Below are 17,656 nucleotides of genomic sequence, written 5' to 3'. Positions count from 1 at the left end.
TGAGAAGTTGAGTCTGACATAGTTTTTTCTTCAGGGATGCTGCCAGATATAGCGCCAACCTATCCCAATGCTTAGGTGCTAGGTAAGTGCTACACAAGGTACATTAGTTTCCAGCAAGAAACATGACCTATGTGGAGTGTTAAGGTGTCCTGATGAATGCAAGAAGAGTGCAGCTTCTGGGATTACTGGGCTAAAAAAATGAGAACCATGTAGTCCTGGAGACCTGCTATCAAGGAGAATGAGGAGGAGAAAGCAGTGCTTCTCAGGTTCTCAAGTGTTTCTATTTTCTGCTTTGCTTTTGGATAATAACCATGTAAATCTTGATCAAAATATTAAGAACAGTATCGATATTCTCTCTGCAGAGTAGGATGGTGGAGTTTGTGAAGGTTAGTTCTCATGCATGTGCATATTGCAAAGGTAAGCCTATCTTCATTTCTCAGGATTGCTGCATGCTCTTTTTATACTAGCTTTTCAGTTTGATTTAATCAAGTCTAGACCTTACTTTATCCTCTCAAGCCTGATTTACAAAAGTCTGCCTGGTTTTCTTTTGCTTGCTACTTAAGATTTGTCTGCTTCATGATTGGTTTGGCTGAGTAGTAGTGTTTTTTTTTTGCTGAACACAGGTTTTCCTTTTGGTATACAAGTCTTTAAGGTTGAACTTGCCATACAATCATTCTGCAACTTGGGACCTATTTGAGCATGCCCTTCTTAGTCTAGAACATAGAGATGCGGAAGGGTCAGAAGGGGCAGAGGGGGGTTTTGTACTTGGAGAAATCAGGAAGCGACCCATTACTCAACAAGTCTTGACTCCTTCCATTTGATATGACATAGTGAACTCCTGTCATAGAGGGGAGATGCTATTTTGCATTCGATTATATAACTGTATGACCACGCATTGTCACCTTGTAGCATCACATGGATACTTTTGCATATGTAGCTAGTGTCACACTTTTTTTTTTCCCTCCCATAGATGCCATAATCAACAACCAGCTTGAATCAGAGAGTGTCGATGTAGCCAAAGCCGGAGTCGGCCCAAGGTATTCCTCATACCATTGTCCTTTCGGTCTCTTCAAGTCGAGAGCTTACCTTAGCCTTGTTGAATCAAGTGTCTTGCCTTCAAGTCGCAAATGTGACTCCCCCGATGTGGGTGTGGTAGCTCGTCTGTTCGCGTCCTAGGGTTAAGCCCTTTTATTGTATAAGCTTCTTGCTTATGCCTGTGCTTAAACACAAAACGCCCCCCCCCCTCCCCCTTGCGTGGGCGCGGCTTGGTGGCGTGACACATGGTTCCTTATGTGCTAAACCGGTGGCTTGTAGTGCCAAGTGAGGTCACTGGCAATGTCCGAGAGGAAGGGGCCCTGTTGCCAGATGTGTAGGAAGGCCTCTCGACGTCTCCGCATAAAGTCCGACTGTAGCTTTCCTCTCTGGCCATGGAGGGTATGAATGATAGATATCTGTCCATATGACATGAAGCCTCCACTTGGGGTGGGTTGGGGGGGGTGGCGGGGGTGTGAGGGGGCCCTCAATGGTCTTGTTGCATTGTGCCTGCCGAATGTGCCATGTGGCAATGCTGCTAATGATCTCCCACCTTTGACAAGTGTCGGGGGACTAGCTGCTACTGAAGAGATGAGGGTGGAGATAGACTCTATTCTGCAATGCCGTGACTCTGTCACCCATGCAACTGTCCCTTAACAGTGTGAGAGGTGGTGAATAGACGAAGAATGCTTAGCTACACATGCTGCGCTTTGGTGCAGTTCCAAAGGCAATGTTTCTGCGACTCCTGCGGGTTGTTGACCTCATGCACTATGGAGGATGACCACCAATGGCCAGCCACGTGCCAACTGCTAAACTTTTATGAGTTACCTGCCGGAGGAAAAGTGTGACCTTGGTAGGTCGAAAGTTGTCTCATGGTCTCTGAGGAAGCTAGGTGAGATGTCTAATGGTCTGCTGAAGCGAGAGTACCTACTCATGCATCTGGATCTTGCGGCCTAGCCTCGCCGAGCAACGAAAAAAGGGGGTGGTAGGGCTCTCTGGGCTACCGAGGTCTGTTCGCTCCCACTTGCCAGGGTCCAGTGAATCTGAGTCAAAGGTCGGCCCTCCTAGAGCAACCAGAGTCTCCAAGATGAGTCTCGAGCTACTTGTGTCGGCGGGGTTTGGAAGCCGATGATCCGATCGCTACGAGAGCGAGGGCTAAAGTCCTTTGCTGGGCAGAGGGTTAGACGCCCATGACATCCTATTGAGAAAATGATTGCTGGTCCCGTCTGATCCTAGTACCGCTAGGGGGATGTCGTAGCGTGTGAAAGCTCCCAGCCATTGGGGAGGGGAGGGGTACTGGAGGGGGGCGTTTGCCATTTTTTTCTTTTTGTTTTGAAGCTTGATAGCAATATCTAATGAATATTTAGGTTTTGTTTGGATCTTTTTGTTTTGAAGCTTGATAGCAATATCTAATGAATATTTAGGTTTTGTTTGGAGCTTGTACACACCCCCCCCCCCCTTCCCCCCCCCCCCCCCCCAAAAAAAAAGGGGAAAAAAAAGAAGAAAAGAAAAGAAAAAGAAATGCATGGGAGAAGTATGAAATGTGAGGAAACATGTTTCAAAAAACGGTTGTCAACTATGGACAGATGCCCCTTTGAGGTGTCACAAGCTCCGTGCTTGGTGGCGTGAGACATCAAACTCTTCGGGAGTTATTGTCAACGGTGAAGCATGCCATCGATGACACAGTGTAGGTGTCAACAAAGAAGACTCCCTTTGAGTTTGTGTATGGTCTGGTTGTCAATCCGATGATGAGACTCTTGAGACGCCCTGAGGACATTCAGGTGGTTCAAGACATGGACCAAATGTTCCATAGTTCGGGAAGAGATACAGGATATCGAGACAAAACAGGTCCGAGAAGCCGACAAGCATCGTAAGCATAAGATTGGGTATATGTTAAGATCCAGAAGCAACGGCTCAAGCAATTCACGGAAGTTTCTTCATAAGAAGAAAGATCCATTTGATGAAAGAAAGTGAAGCAAATAGAAAACACAGATGTAGGCCCAGGTACAAGACCTGTCAATGCTGGAAACTGATGTTCATTGCTGAAAGCTGAGCACGAGGGAGGCCCGTAGGTGCTGTACAACGATAAGAAGCAGAAGCAGAAGCAGTTGCTAATGACCTCAAGTGGATGCAAGAGAATGAGATGAAATGGGGGAAAGGGGGTTAGCCCTTATATACGCCCCAGAGTGCTGGTCGGCCAGCTGTAGCAGGCCGACAGCAGACCAGTAGCATAAAATGCTATAAAATGTCTAAAAAATGGTAGAAAAATGCTAAATAATATTTGCTAAAATATGCCAATGCAGGGTCTCATAAAATGACCAGTACAAGCATGAAAAGGTGATGTAGTAGACCATCTGGAGATGATATATTCCAACACCTCCTCTTCAGCGCCATAGGGTTGGTCCAATACCAGCACGCTGAAGTAAGAACTCCAAAAGTAGTCGAAGTTTGGTTCGGGGGATCCTTTGGTTGATCAATGTCCTGTAAAGCATATAAGATTGAAAAGGATCAACGAACACTAGACGAAGAAGAACGCCACCTCCTCTCAAATTGGAAGGAAGAGGTACAAGTTGCAATAATGGACACATCCAAAGCATGTGATGTAGAAGCAGCACCGAGATCAATCCAGAAGAAGTTGTTCTCAAAAAAGGGAATCACAGATAGCTCCAAAGAAAATGGTACCTTCTCTGTATCTACAACAAGAATCGGTACCGTAGTAGACTCCTCTGAAGAAACAACTGTAGGTATTGGTGAAGTAGGAGTCGGTGACACCAAAATGCATGGAGAAGGGCTAGGAACCACCACCAATAGAGCAGTCACCGGAGAAACCGCAGAGGTAGCAACTCCAAAATCCACCAAAGGTACGCTAGATGAAAATACTGTTTGGGGTAAAGATTCTCCAACAATAGGAGAAAGATGATCTTTAGACGATGAATCCTTCTCTGGAGAAGGAGGAAATGAAGTAATGTCTGGCACAAGAGGATCATGAGGGATAACTGAATCTGCTAGGGTTGAAGTCTGAACCAAAATAGACTCTAAAATAGTGGAAGTAACCACCAATGAGAATTCTCTAAAGATGCCTCCTCTGGAACATAAGAAGTGAAATCCTCCTCTGAAAGCATATCTTGTAGCATAGGAGGGGAACTCGAAGAAATATCAACACCATGGAGAGGGTAGGCATGATTATCTGCAATGTTAACGGAGGAAGAAATCAGTGGATGATCCTCAACCTCATCTGATGTGACCCTAATCTCTATTGAAGAAGCCATAGCTGTGGTCACTAGGATTGTGTCCTGTGGAGAGGGAGAAAGAGAACGTGAAACTGACAAGGGGGCCACTTTGGCCCTAGTCTCCTGATGTTTTGAGGCAATGCCTGAGTCCGAATACCGCCTTTGAAGTTCAAGCCACAGTTGAGAGGCATCATAAGAAGTAGATAAAAATTCCCCCTGTATGGAAGGTGTCAAAGATTGGATGATAACCATTCTGGCAGAAGCATCATAAACTCCCCGATAAACAGGATCCAATAACTTAGGAGAAGCAACAACAACCCAAAGACAAGAAGCCTCCAAAGTGAACTGAGTCCAGTATGACCAAATCTGATAGTTGGTAGAAGTAAGGGGGGGTTTCCAGAAGCCATCACCACCAAGAATCCAAACCTCCTCAAGAAAGACTAGAAGAGAGGGTGGGTGGGAGATCCAGACACTGGAGAAGAAACTATAGAAGGAGCAGCAGGAGAATCTCTTGAAGCCATGTCCAACCTTCTCTTAAGAAAGGGGCTGAATAAAAAATCAGCAAATCCTCCTCTCAAGCTGTGCACAGCAAGAAGAAAGGGAGGGAGGGTGGGAAACTGAAAGGAGAGGAAGAAGGAAGATCTCTCCAAGATGTAGATCCTTGTCCTTAGCACCTAGTAGAGGGCTTCAGCAATCCAATCAGCATAAAAATCAGCAATCTTTGCTGAAAATTCAGAAATACAATAGTCCCAAGCGTCAGATGAAGAAAATGCAGCAATCTTGAGGAAGCCTCTGCTCCTGGAAGAAAACGCAGCACCTTCTACGCTGAAATCTGCAGAAAACGCAGCAAACTGTCGAAGCCTCTTCTTCTGCTCACAGGTCATCGTTTTGCTTTGATACCATGAAAGAAAGTGAAGCAAATAGAAAACACAGATGTAGGCCCAGGTACAAAACTTGTAAATGTTGGAAACTGATGTTTATTGCACGAGGGAAGCCCGTAGGTGCTGTGCAAGAAGCAGAAGCAGAAGCAGCCGCTAATGATCTCAAGTGGATGCAAGAGAATGCGATGGAATGGGGGAAATGGGGTCAGCCCTTATATGCTCCCCCAGAGTGCTGGTAGCAGGCCGACAGCAGACTAGTATCATAAAATGCTGTAAATTGCCTAAAAAATGGTAGAAAGATGCTGAATAATATCTGCTAAAATATGCCAATTCAGGGTCTCATAAAATGACGAGTACAAACATGAAAAGGTGATGCAGTAGACCATTTGGAGATGATATATTCTAACATTGCAGATCATCCAAAAGCTTAGTCTTCAAGTTGGAGTTATGGATCATTTGGAAGATGCATTTGACGTTCTATTTGAGCAATCTTGTCGAGTATCATGAACCAAGCGCAGTGTTGTGCCGGACGAGGATGAATCCGAGTTGGTAGACGATGGAGGATTGAGGAGGTGGTGTTGTTGGAGCAGGTTGTTTTACACCAATACAAGCGGCGCGGTTCTGGTCGGAAGCAACTTTAGTATCTCCTCAAGCTTAAGGACTATCCGATACAGCAAGCCATTTGGCTCGATGATCATGAAAGAGTCATGCCTGCTGTTGAAAGCTTATCAAGAGGCCATGCAGCTGAGGACAGCTGGGGGAGAGTGACACACCTGTAGATCTTCAGGGCCTAGAAGACATGCCCATACATAGGCGCCTAGGGTAGGGCAGCCTGTGGGCAGTCAGGCAACACCTGCCTCTTCTATATAAACAACGATTGAATATTGCTTCTCTCACTTTTTTATAGGGCATGTGACATGCGGAGACTGATCGATGTTAAGCAACCTTGGATTAGTGCTACACTTTACTTAAGAGATGATTAACTGAGATGGACACAAGAGAGATGAGTGTCAATGCAATGCAATGCAGCTATATTAGATGATGAATGAGGTTACAATGAGATCCAAATGGATCTATGCTGTCCTAGATGATGTCTACCCCTGGAAGAGAGGGAAACATGCTGAAGAATGAGGAATGAAATCTGATCCCTGCTCCAATGCTGAGGTAAACCCTTATGCTGCTGGTTGTCCCTCTCTGTAGGAGTATGAGAGATGTCTTTATGCTGAAATCTGAGGATGAATGCTGAGATGCTTACATGCGATGAAGTCTTGCTGTCCCCAAGGATCTTGGAAGGAAAACGCTGAAGACCACTGCTGAAATGCTGACTTCTGTCCTGGAATGAGAGGCGTCAGGCCTTATATATGTGTAGGCTGCTGGTCGGCCAGCAGGGCCTGTCGGCCAGCAACCCGACCTGAATAACAGCCCATAAAGGCCATAATACTGCTGTCGGCTGCCTCCATGCTTGCCTATATGCTTAGCTTTAAATGCTTGAAATGTTCCATGAGATGCAGATGATGTGTACACTGTTGTAGGTGCCATTCCAGCCCCATACAATGATGTACAAGCTGAATTAAATGCTTTTAATGCCTGTAAAATGCCTGATAAATCATATATAAATATTTGATAAATATTTGATGATGATTCTGATGCTAGAAATGATGCCATGTCACTGTACACCTGAAGGGTGTGCACGTGACAGGGCATCTGTCAGGAGTGGTTCTTTGAGGATTAATTGCTTGGAGGAAAATGATGTGCAGTAGTGCTGGGGTGAGATCGGAGATCACATCTTCGGCAACATTCTGTACATGAAATTCTGTTGCAAACATTTTCATTGAACATAATGCAAACAATAGTATTAGGGGTTTCTTGTGTGTTTTGCTTCCGTTTTGCATTCCGCTTAATCATTCTGTCTCTCTGTGTGTGTGTGTCTCTCTCTCTCTCTCTCTCTCTCTCTCTCTCTCTCTCTCGCGCGCGCGCGCTCGCTCGCTCGCTTTGTAGACACAAGGACACTTCCTCGAGAGAGCTTCGGCCCCCGCCACCTCGACCCCTCCCTCACCAGCCGACCATCACTAGCTTCTTCTGGACCCAAGAGGAGGAGGACACCCATACAGCGGATTTGGTGGACCTACCTCAGGCTGCTACGGACCCCAAGAGGAGTTACCTTGACCCCCCCCCCCGGGCGCGATGTTGGCTACGGTCCCCTCATCAGCTTCAGAATCCAGATCCAGGACATGTTTTGCATGGCCATCAAGCGACCTTTCTACGTGAAGTAGCTGAGGGAGACCTCTTGGCCATACTTATTAGCCCCATGCTTGACATTTTGGAGAGTGGTATACCATGTTTCATGTTCCTCGTATTCCAACACTTGCACATATGCACAACTAGTCCACAATTTTTAGTACCTTGGGCAATGACCTTTGCCTCAGCAGCAGCAATGTCAATCATGCAGTGTTTTGCAGCCAACACAATCTAAGTGGGGTGAATTCAATAAGCAGTAACATTGGCATGGCAAGGTCTGAAGGTGTCAAGCGGACCATGAGCTTAGGGGATTCCCTTTGGTCAAGAGACAATATTAGTTCACTGCATCTCAAAGAAAGATGATTCAAGTGACACTACAACAAGTTTGAGTTGTAGTATTTTCCTTGGAACCTTCTTCTTACCACCAGTTTTAGCATCAATTGGGACTTGACAAAAGCAGTGTGCAAGACATATGAGTTAAAGGAGTGCCAATGTGGCCAATGAGGTGATAGTTCAAGTGGTGAAGGTGCTTGCCTAGGACCAAGAGGTCCTGGGTTCAAAACCCCCCTTGGTGCATCCTCGGCAGCATCACCTATGGATGGATAATTAATTGCCTACAGGCGGGCACCTATGGGCGGTGAAAAATCAGTAACTACGGGAGGATCTCTGGCCTAAGGCCAGTCGGGAAAAAAAAAGGAGTGTCAATGTGAGATTGGAGGTGTGGGAAGAGATGTGCCAGTGTCACATATCATCAGCTTTTTTGTAGGCCTGGGCTAGTGGATCGTGGTGGAGCACCATGAAGGCGCTTAAGCAGCACATGTGGAGGCAATGCGAATGAACAGCTATGTCCTAGGAATACAATGTTTTTGTCTTGCAATTTCTTGATCTAGGCGGAATCACTACTCTCGTGGTCCTCAATGCACTCCATAACTGTCCAAAATTTAGTTAATATTTTCCATTCTCCTCAAGGAGAAGGTGCTTAGCAAGCCTGATGGTACAGAATTCCTTAGTATCTTTTCATTTTCTAGCCATTTGGCAATTTATTCTTGTTGTCAAGATCATGATAATTATCACTTGAGTACTGGAAGCTCCTGCAATTTGGAGCAACTGTAGTTACATGATCAATTGGAGGATTTGCTTCAGTTGGGCTTTGTTTGCACCACCTGATCTTTATTTGCAGCTACTTTTCCCTTTGTCTACAAGAAGCATGGAAGGCTTGGCTACTTATATTTGGGAGCTTAATGGTACTCTTCTCCATGATATATTTGAAGAGTGGGTTACAATGAGGTGCGCTTTCATGAAGCTGATTGGTTTGCCATGGAAGAACACATGGAATGGTCCACTGCTAAGATAGGTCATAACCAGGTTGCTGGCTAGTTGGAATTTACCAGATGCCTTGCCAATATGATTAGTAGGAGAGGATGCTACATGCACACTCTTTGTGCATGTGCCATTTCTGAATTTTGGGATAGATTGCTTGGAGTACATTGATAGGCACTGCCTAGCTAAGTCAGGTAGCATTGATGCGTATATACAAGGCTGGAGTATAAGTTTTTTTCTGTGGACTTTATTGTTGATGACTTGATTTACAGGTTGTAAATAGCCTTAGTGGATTGCTTGGATTCTCTACTTGTCTGGAGATGATTGGCTTATGATTATCAGTTTGGTCCCATTGGCTCATGGCCGTTCATAAAAATAACCGCCCCCCCCACCTCCTGCCAAAAAAAAGAAAAAGAAAAGCTGCAGGTAGTCGTATCTTGAAAGGATGAGAGTTCAGGTCTGATAGATCCTTGCCCTCATTCATGCCATATAGTTGCAGACTTGCCTAGGTCTGCTAGGTAGTCTTAGTCACATGCAGGTTGGAGCTGACAGCTATTGTCAACCACAGGGTTCTAGAATCCCATGCACCATTTGGCACACCAAGCAACATCAAAAAATGAAGAGGAGCAAGAGGCTTCACTTGTGGACATGCATTTTTGGACAGTGGCAGCTGGAATTTTCGTGAAGCTGATGCCTAGGGCTGCTAGGTAGTCTTTGTCACATGCAGGTTGGAGTTGACAGCTATCGTCAACCACACGGTTCTAGAATCCCATGCACCATCTGGCAAACCAAGCAACATCAAAAAACGAAGAGGAGCAAGAGGCTTTACTTGTGGACATGCATTTTTTGGACAGTGGCAGCTGGAATTTGCCACTTGGAGCTTCAGAATGGTGTGCCACTAAGTTTTCTTCTGGAGTCCACTTCTTATTGAATTTCCTTTCTGGTTTCAGGTGTCATTCTCACAGAGTGGCTAAGCTAACCCTCTCCCCCCAAAGAACTGCCAAAGATGATAGAGCCTTTAAAGTGGAAAGATGGGACGGTGAGAAAGTGACGCTGCTAGTCGAGAGGGGTGGATGCTACCTTGGCAGCTTAGGGGGTTTCTGAATTCATCGTGTTTGGACATCATTGACTGGTGGATGTTTTCTCTAGGGGGGGGATTACTGCAATATTTGTTATGATTGCTAAAGAGCTCCAGTTGACTATGAAGAAGGTTTTTTCCCCAAAAATGAAACGAGAAGTCATTGGGTATTTGCTGATGCTTCACAAGATGTCTCTAATGTGGTGCATGGCAACAGTCCCAAAGGCATAGTTGCATTGAAACGGATTTCGTTTGGCAGAAACTGTATGAAAGTTTTCTTATACAAAATACATTTCACCAGTTTTCTAATCAATTCAACCTCGAGAAATCATGTTTTTTGTTTTCCAATGCTGTCTCTAAAGCAATGTTTGGCAACAGCCCCAAAGGTACAGTGGCATTGAAATGCATTTGGTTCGGTATGAAACTGTACAAAATGTTTTGTTCCTTTCTGGTTTCAGGTGTCATTCTCACGGAGTGGCTGAGCTAACCCTCTCCCCCCAAAGAACTGCCAAAGATGTTAGGGCCTTTAAAGTGGAAAGATGGGACGGTGAGAAAGTGACCTACTAGTTGAGAGTGGTGAATGCTGCCTTGGCAGCTTAGAGGGTTTCTGAATTCATCCTGTTTGGACATCATTGACTGGCGGATGTTTTCTCTAGGGGGAGGATTACTGCAATATTTGTTATGATTGCCAAAGAGCTCCTATGAAGAAGAATTTTTCCCCAAAAATGAAACGATAGTCATTTGCTGATTCTCACAAGATGTCTCTAATGTGGTGTGTGGCAACAGTCCCAACGGCATTGTTGCAGTGAAACGGATTTTGTTATACGAAACACATTTTGCCAGTTTTCTAATGAATACAACCTCAAGGAATCATATTTTTTTGTTTTCCAGTGCTGTCTCCAACGCAATGTCCCAAAGGTACGGTGGCATTGAAACACGTTTGTTTGGTATAAACTGTACGAAATGTTTTGCAAGAAATCACCCATGACCAGGACTCAATCTGGTTCTTTGCATGCGTAAGTTGGCCTACATTTTTCACAAGAAAGGGCTGCAAGTTTGGGCTGACTTGTGGGACTTTCGGATGTGTTTGTGGAAACTATGGCCAGTCATTAGGGAGCAGTTTCGTCTCAGAAGCATTGATAGGGTGATCCTTGGGCAAAGAATTTAAGTGGGATACGATACAAGAAATCTCAATCCAAGCCAGAAGTTCGAATCGGCGAAAGGACTGGAGATGTGGAAATGCCTGGCTCACCAAAACCTACCCAAGCTGGACAAAGTGCATATGCTTGATTCCCTAGTTTCAACTGGAAAATGGGGGGTCTTTTTCTCCAAGGATTGTTGACTCCAAAAGAATTGGAGTTGTCTGTATTTTCAATTGAAACCCTTCATTTGGCTAATGTTATATGAATGTCTGTTGGTGAAACACCATGCTAGGCACTGGATCACAGAACAGTTGGTCTGTGTATTATGCAATTTACAGCTGGGGACTATTTCTCATTTGTTTTGGGGATGTAGGAGAGCCTGCTCTTGAAGGAATTTTATTGCTAGGTGTTCCTAAGGCATTTTAACGGTCTCCTTCATGGTTGCATTTGCAGCCTTGGAGAGGGAGAACCATGAGACACATCATTAGGACTTTGGGTTGTTATGTGTGCAGATTCAGTGTGAAATTGTGGGAAACTGGGAAATGGAAATGAAATTTTTTCAGGGGGGCGAAATGGAAACAGAAATGCCACATTAGGAGGGGGGGGCAGGGGGGTTTGTCATTTAACAGCGAACATAGTTATGCAATAAAACCAAATTCATACTTAAGATTGTAGAGGAACAAGAGCCTAGAGTGTGGACTCTATACTCCAGAATCTATGTAGTATATTCTACATCTAGACGGTCAGGAATGGGCATTTCATCTTCCTTATAGTTAATCACTTGGAACATCATCTTGAGCCTAAATAGGCTCGCTCTCAACATCCTCTACGCCTCTTAAACAAAGCCAACATGTACTTCAAACTTGTGAACTTACGAAACAGCAGTAGAAATTGCCTAAAAGTTTAAAGTAAATCTGGGAAATAATGTTTTCACTTGTTAAATCTTATGTATATTCTTGCTTCGTCTTTGTTAGCAAACAAAGATGAGACCATCCGCTTTCTCTGCTCCAAGACGGTTCCTTTTCTTTGTGTGGATGCGGCTGAAGGTGCTCCATAAGTGCTCCAATGGCTTGGAAGAGAAAACTTGGTGTAATATTTGAATGGCCAAGTTCTGGAGGTTTGGAGAATCGGCTCCGTAGTCCTTCCTCCAAGTAACAGCACCAACACGAAACTTGAAATTTGGGGAAAAAGCGTCAAGGTTCTGTCATGCTGAGCATCGTTCCATCCAGACATGCCCTCCTTGCGTTGGTAGCTTGCATTGGTCCTTCACTATGCGACATTGTTAGGAGAACTCATCAATTTTTGAAATGTAGGGCTCCAACCTCGAACCTCCTTGCCATCTTATTGTTGTTGCCTTGCCTTATGTTGAGACTCAGAGTCCAACAGACATGCTGCTCTATCAATGCAAGTTCCTCCCAAATCTTGTATCCTAGCCCTATCTATCTCAATGGTATGGATGTTCGCAATTGTAGAACACTTGCGCCTATGTGCTAGGGTTTTCCAGAGATAGAAAGAAGAGTGCGGCGGAATCACACATACCGCACACACAAGGGTCCTAAGCTACTGCTCTGTATTATGCACAAGAAAGAAGTAATACAACTGAAATTCAAGTACAAGATGTGGCTGCTGAGAATGAAGAGGTCAAATCACAGCTCTGTGACCCACTTACCTATAGAGAAATGTGAAGTCTAACACTTAGGAAAGCAGATGCGAAGTCTAACACTTAGGAAAGCAAATGAATATGATGATTTGGCTTTCCACGTATTATATATGCACCAATGCTCCGAGTCGGCCAATTATAAAGCTATCGGCCTGTTTTTATGCTCCATGACTGTTTCATGTGAGCCCATGACTGCCCAAGTGCTGGCCGGCTGCTTCTATGCCTAGCCGCCTTCACACGTGACCTTTCATCCACTTCTTTCCCTTCTTCTGCTGCCCAGAGGACATTGCTTGTTGCCCTTGCTACCCATAGGCTGGTTGCTTGCTCTACAATAGCCATGTGCATGGTAGAGGTATGTGAGGTGTACCACATTTTCTCCTACTTGCATTGCAGCTGTCCTCAATTGCATAGTGTCCATGTAAATTGTCCTTTCATAAAAGGAAAGAATCCAAGCAAAGCTCATCCAAGATACCCAAGATCTCGAACACTATGAGAACACTTTGCGTTCGCTATGAAGGCTAACATTCCATCCTTTCATTCCATCGCGCCAGACTTGCAGAGGAACCTAAAACCGGTCTATGGACACATAAAGCGGTAGTTCATTCACAAATAACCTGGACTTACTGAGACACACATTCACAGAATCCTCGCTCCCTCGCTCAACAACACATTGGCCCCGAAGTCCGGCGCCCCTTGCGGTATTTCTTTATTGTTAAAAGGTTGGAAATTACAAAGCACTCTACTTACATCAGCTGAATTTTACAAATTCTAGAAGAATTTTGCCAGCATAACTGCATTAAAACTGTTCCATAACATCTCAGAATGAATCCCAACTGACAGGCTCACTTCCATAGGCATCAAGCTACCCAATGGAGTCCAAAACATCACAATTCAGCTTGCTGTAATTTTCTGCACAGGCCTGTTTTCAGCTCTGTTTTCAGCCCAAAATAACCCTTGTACTGTCCTGAAGGACTAAAGCAAAGTCCTACTGCATTTTGGCATCAACCGGGCAACATAACAGCCCAAAAACAGCACCTAAACAGTGCTGAAACAGCATTGTTTTGAAGAGGTTATTACCCTCTTCTGTCCCTGCTTTGGTGTAGGAACCAACTACACCTGTTCCTCTTCAAGGAGGCAACTAGCCTTTGCATATAAGCATGAAATTCACACAATTGTACCTGATTTTATCTGATGAAAGCATTTCCATAGTCTGCAAGAGAGAGAAAGAGAGAAAGAGGCGGTGGGGAGCAAGCTCAACCCTCAATTCCTGAGTTGTAGGGCAAGGGAGTGCACCACCATAGCTGTTTTTCTTGCCACAAAACACCACGATGGCTGCAAAATGAGCCTCCTTCCCCAAATTCCCACGCTTCCCTCTTCTCTATGAGGAAAATGCACCAAAATTTGACACTTGGCATATTTTTAAGCCTTTTCCACATGCAATCTTCCAGGCTAAAAATCTCCTAACTGGTTCACATTCTCACAACAGTCCTTTGTCAGCTTTTGGTCCCCTTGACATTCCGCACAAACTGACGCGAACACTTTTCAATTCCGACACTGCCAAAAATAGCAGTTCCCTAAATTTTAGGGATGATGTCATCTGCATTCCTTTTGGTCTCCTGACCATCTTTGACCACTATGGTCACTTCAGAATTTGCTTAGAATTCAAGATACATTCACATTTTGATGGCTTCCACTTACTAGTGTAAACTGGCCTATACCCTCATTCAGTGGCCATGTCCTGGACACTGTCGTTCATCTTTCAGTGCCCATGTCCTGGACACTGTCATTCATCTTTCAGTGCAGTTCTCAGGCTTAGCCAACCACTGGTCCAAAGTCCCACTGGCTGACCCATTCTGACATTGCAATGGCCCAAGCCCTTCCAAGAGATCCCGGGGGAAAGCAACAGCAACCAAAGAGAAAGAAAAGAAAAATATATATTTATAAAGAAATGTAAATAAGGAAAACAACTGCAAAAAGTTTCACCTCCTGGTGACATACCCCCCTCTTGAAAGAAGCAAGCGACCTCGATTGCAAGTCCACATGCAAACGGATGACACAGGACGATCACAAGATTCCCCATGTGATTAGTGTCATCGCATGTATCTCCTGCCAACGGATGACACGGGGCGATGATAGGAATTCCCCACTACCATTTGTGCCATCGCAGGTTCAAGCCTTTCAAATACATGTTTCCGGATGCAACACAGGGCGATAGCATATCTTGTACTATTAGTGTCACAGCATGTAAATCATTCATTTGAAGCGTAACAGATACAACTTCAAAGCACTGAAAGTTCATTCATTGATTAAGTCATTGACAACAAATGTCAAAACTGTACATTGCCAAACATATAATACAAATGTACAGGTCATTCAGAATTCAGCTTCAAAAAGCATATTAAACCATTGCAGGTTCTAACAGGAAGGCTTCCTTGTAAAGTTGCATCAATTGAGGTGAATCAGCGAGTTCAACCTCATCCATCCATTTAGCATCCATTGGTGAATAATTTCTGAATTTCACCAAGTATCTTCTTGCAACTTGTCCTTTCACTTTTCTGTCTTTATGGGCCAGAATCTGCTCAGGAACCAGAATTTCATCCAATTCCTCCACTTCAGGCTGTTCCTCTGGCACCATATCTTCTGGCACATTGCCAATAAAAGGCCTCAAAAGGCTCACATGAAATGCATTATGTATCTTCCAGGTTTCTGGCAATTTCAGCCTGTATGCTACATCACTTATCTTCTCTGAGACTTGGAAAGGACCATAATATCGCATACTCAGCTTAGGAAATAAACGTTCCTTGCCCTTTCTTTTTCTCAGTCGTGCCTTTTCAAAGCGCAATAAGACCCAGTCATTCTCTTTAAACAAGAGCTCTCGACGATGCATGTCAGCAGCTCTTTTCTGCTTAGCTTGTGACTTTTCCAAGGCATATTTGACCTTCTTATACGCTTCTTGCCATCCCTCAACATACCGATCTGCTTCAAATATCTTATCCTTTGTCTGCAGAATGGGAGGTACTTTCTTGCCACCTTCAACAATTTCAAAAGGCGCCTTGCCAGTAGAGGAATGCACTGTATTGTTATAAGCATACTCTACTAATGGCAAATAATGCTCCCAAGCTGCTTTATGTTCTGACACATAACATTTCAGCAGATCCAAGACAGTAGAGTTAGCTTCTTCAGACTGTCCATCAGTTTGAGGATGAAAAGAAGATGAGAATTTCAAGGTCGTGCCCATATTCTCAAACAATGCTTTCCAAAACAAGCTAGTCATCCTTGGGTCTCTATCACTGACTATAGACTGTGGCATACCATGGTATTTAAAGATATTCTGCATGAAAATCTTAACCATGTGCTCGGGCTTTATCTTCTTTCTAACAGGAATGAAGTGTGCCTGCTTGCTGAATCTGCATATAACAGTCCAGATTCCATCATTTCCTGTCGTTGTCCTTGGAAGATCAAAAATGAAGTCCATGGCAATACTTTCCCATGGTCTCTCTGGAATAGGCAGTGGTTGCAATAACCCAGGTGCCTTCTGTCTATCAAACTTGACCTTCTGACATACTAGGCAAGATCTGACATAAGCATCAAGATCACGTCTCAAAGCTGGCCAATAAAAGAAAGTCTCAACCGCTTTCACTGTAGCATCAATGCCTCGATGTCCAGCATACGGTGGAGCATGACTTTCTAGCATTACCTTCGGTCTTAACTCCTTAGTCACACATAGCTTTCCATGCATCATGAGAAAGCCGTCTTTCAGAACATAGTGATCATGATGTTGATTATTCATTAGCTGCTCATAGATTCTGGAAAAATCTTCATCACTGGCATACTGCTCTTTCATATCATCCAATTCCTGGTGATAAGAAATAGAAACAGCTGACACTTGTGGTTTACGAGACAATGCATCTGCAACCACATTCTTCTTGCCTTCCACATGCACTATCTGAAAATGGAACATTGACAGAAAATTTGCCCAGCGCATGTGTTTCTCTGATAACTTTGCCTGTGTGAGAAAGTATCTGAGCGTCTGATGATCCGTTTGCACAACAAAATCAGCACCAAGCAAATAGTGTTTCCAACTGGTAAGTGCATGGATCACAGCTAACAGCTCTTTCTCATAAATCTGATAGTTCTTCTCAGTGTCAGAGAGTATTCTACTCTCATATGCCACGACTCGGCCATTCTGCATCAAGACAGCACCAATGCTGTTCCCACATGCATCACACTGCACAACAAATGATTTAGACAAATCTGGCAATGTCAACACAGGATCTGTAGTCATTTTCTGTTTCAGGCATCTAAATGCTGATTTCTCTTTATCTGTCCATTGCCATTTAATGGCCTTCTTTTCAAGCGCATGTAACGGTGAAGCAATCTCTGCAAAATGCCTTACAAATCTGCGGTAGTAAGAGCATAGGCCAAGAAAACTGCGAACATCATGCACAGTCTGTAAATCTGGCCATGAAACGATTGCTTCAATCTTAGCAGGATCCATTGTGACACCATCCTTTGATACAATGTGCCCAAGGAAGTGAATTTCTTCCAAAAAGAATTCACTCTTCTTGCCATTAATGAGCAATCTGTTGTGTTTCAGCTCATTAAAGACTGCTGTCAGATGGTCTCTGTGCTCCTCTTCACTCTTTGAATAGACTATCATGTCATCAAAGAATGTGCCCACAAAGCTTCTGTAAGGACGGAAAATTCTATCCATCATTCTGTTAAATGTGGCAGGAGCATTTGTCAATCCAAAGGGCATGACTAAGAACTCATAGAGACCAAATGTAGTGCGAAATGCGGTCTTGTGCACATCCTCGGGTCTGATTCTAATCTGATGGTACCCACTCTTCAAATCTATCCTGCTAAACATTTGTGCTCCTTGCAAACGATCAAGAATATCATCTATGCGCGGAATCGGAAATCTATTCTTGATCGTGTTCTTGTTCAAGGCTCTGTAGTCAATACACATTCGCCATGAACCGTCTTTCTTTTGTACTAGTAACACAGGTGAACAAAACGGGGAGCTACTGGGCTGAATTAGTCCCTTCTCTAACAGCTCATTAACCTGTGTCATA

General features: G+C 44.2%; 1 protein-coding gene across 9 annotated transcripts in view; it reads left to right on the top strand.

Moving 5' to 3' along the window:
- The window catches only part of LOC147631042 (uncharacterized), a 65,764-nt gene that overhangs the window by 7,196 nt on the left and 40,912 nt on the right, over positions 1-17,656 (top strand). For 3 of the 9 annotated variants that reach the window (XR_015267515.1, XR_015267522.1, XR_015267523.1), the window contains 3 exons: positions 35-266; positions 363-417; positions 10,238-10,669. The gene's annotated coding sequence lies outside the window, so the exon portion shown is untranslated. Of the gene's footprint in view, positions 1-34; positions 267-362; positions 418-623; positions 2,537-9,651; positions 10,670-17,656 lie in introns of those variants that run through there. The other 6 variants (XR_015267518.1, XR_015267517.1, XR_015267519.1 and 3 more) reach the window with 4 other exon arrangements.

This window comes from Cibotium barometz, chromosome 15 (genome assembly GCF_041138505.1).
Source record: "Cibotium barometz isolate CiBa-2024 chromosome 15, ASM4113850v1, whole genome shotgun sequence".
Taxonomy (NCBI): Eukaryota; Viridiplantae; Streptophyta; class Polypodiopsida; order Cyatheales; family Cibotiaceae; genus Cibotium; species Cibotium barometz.
Note: the sequence above shows the minus strand (reverse complement) of the source record. Positions and strands in the feature narration are given on the sequence as shown.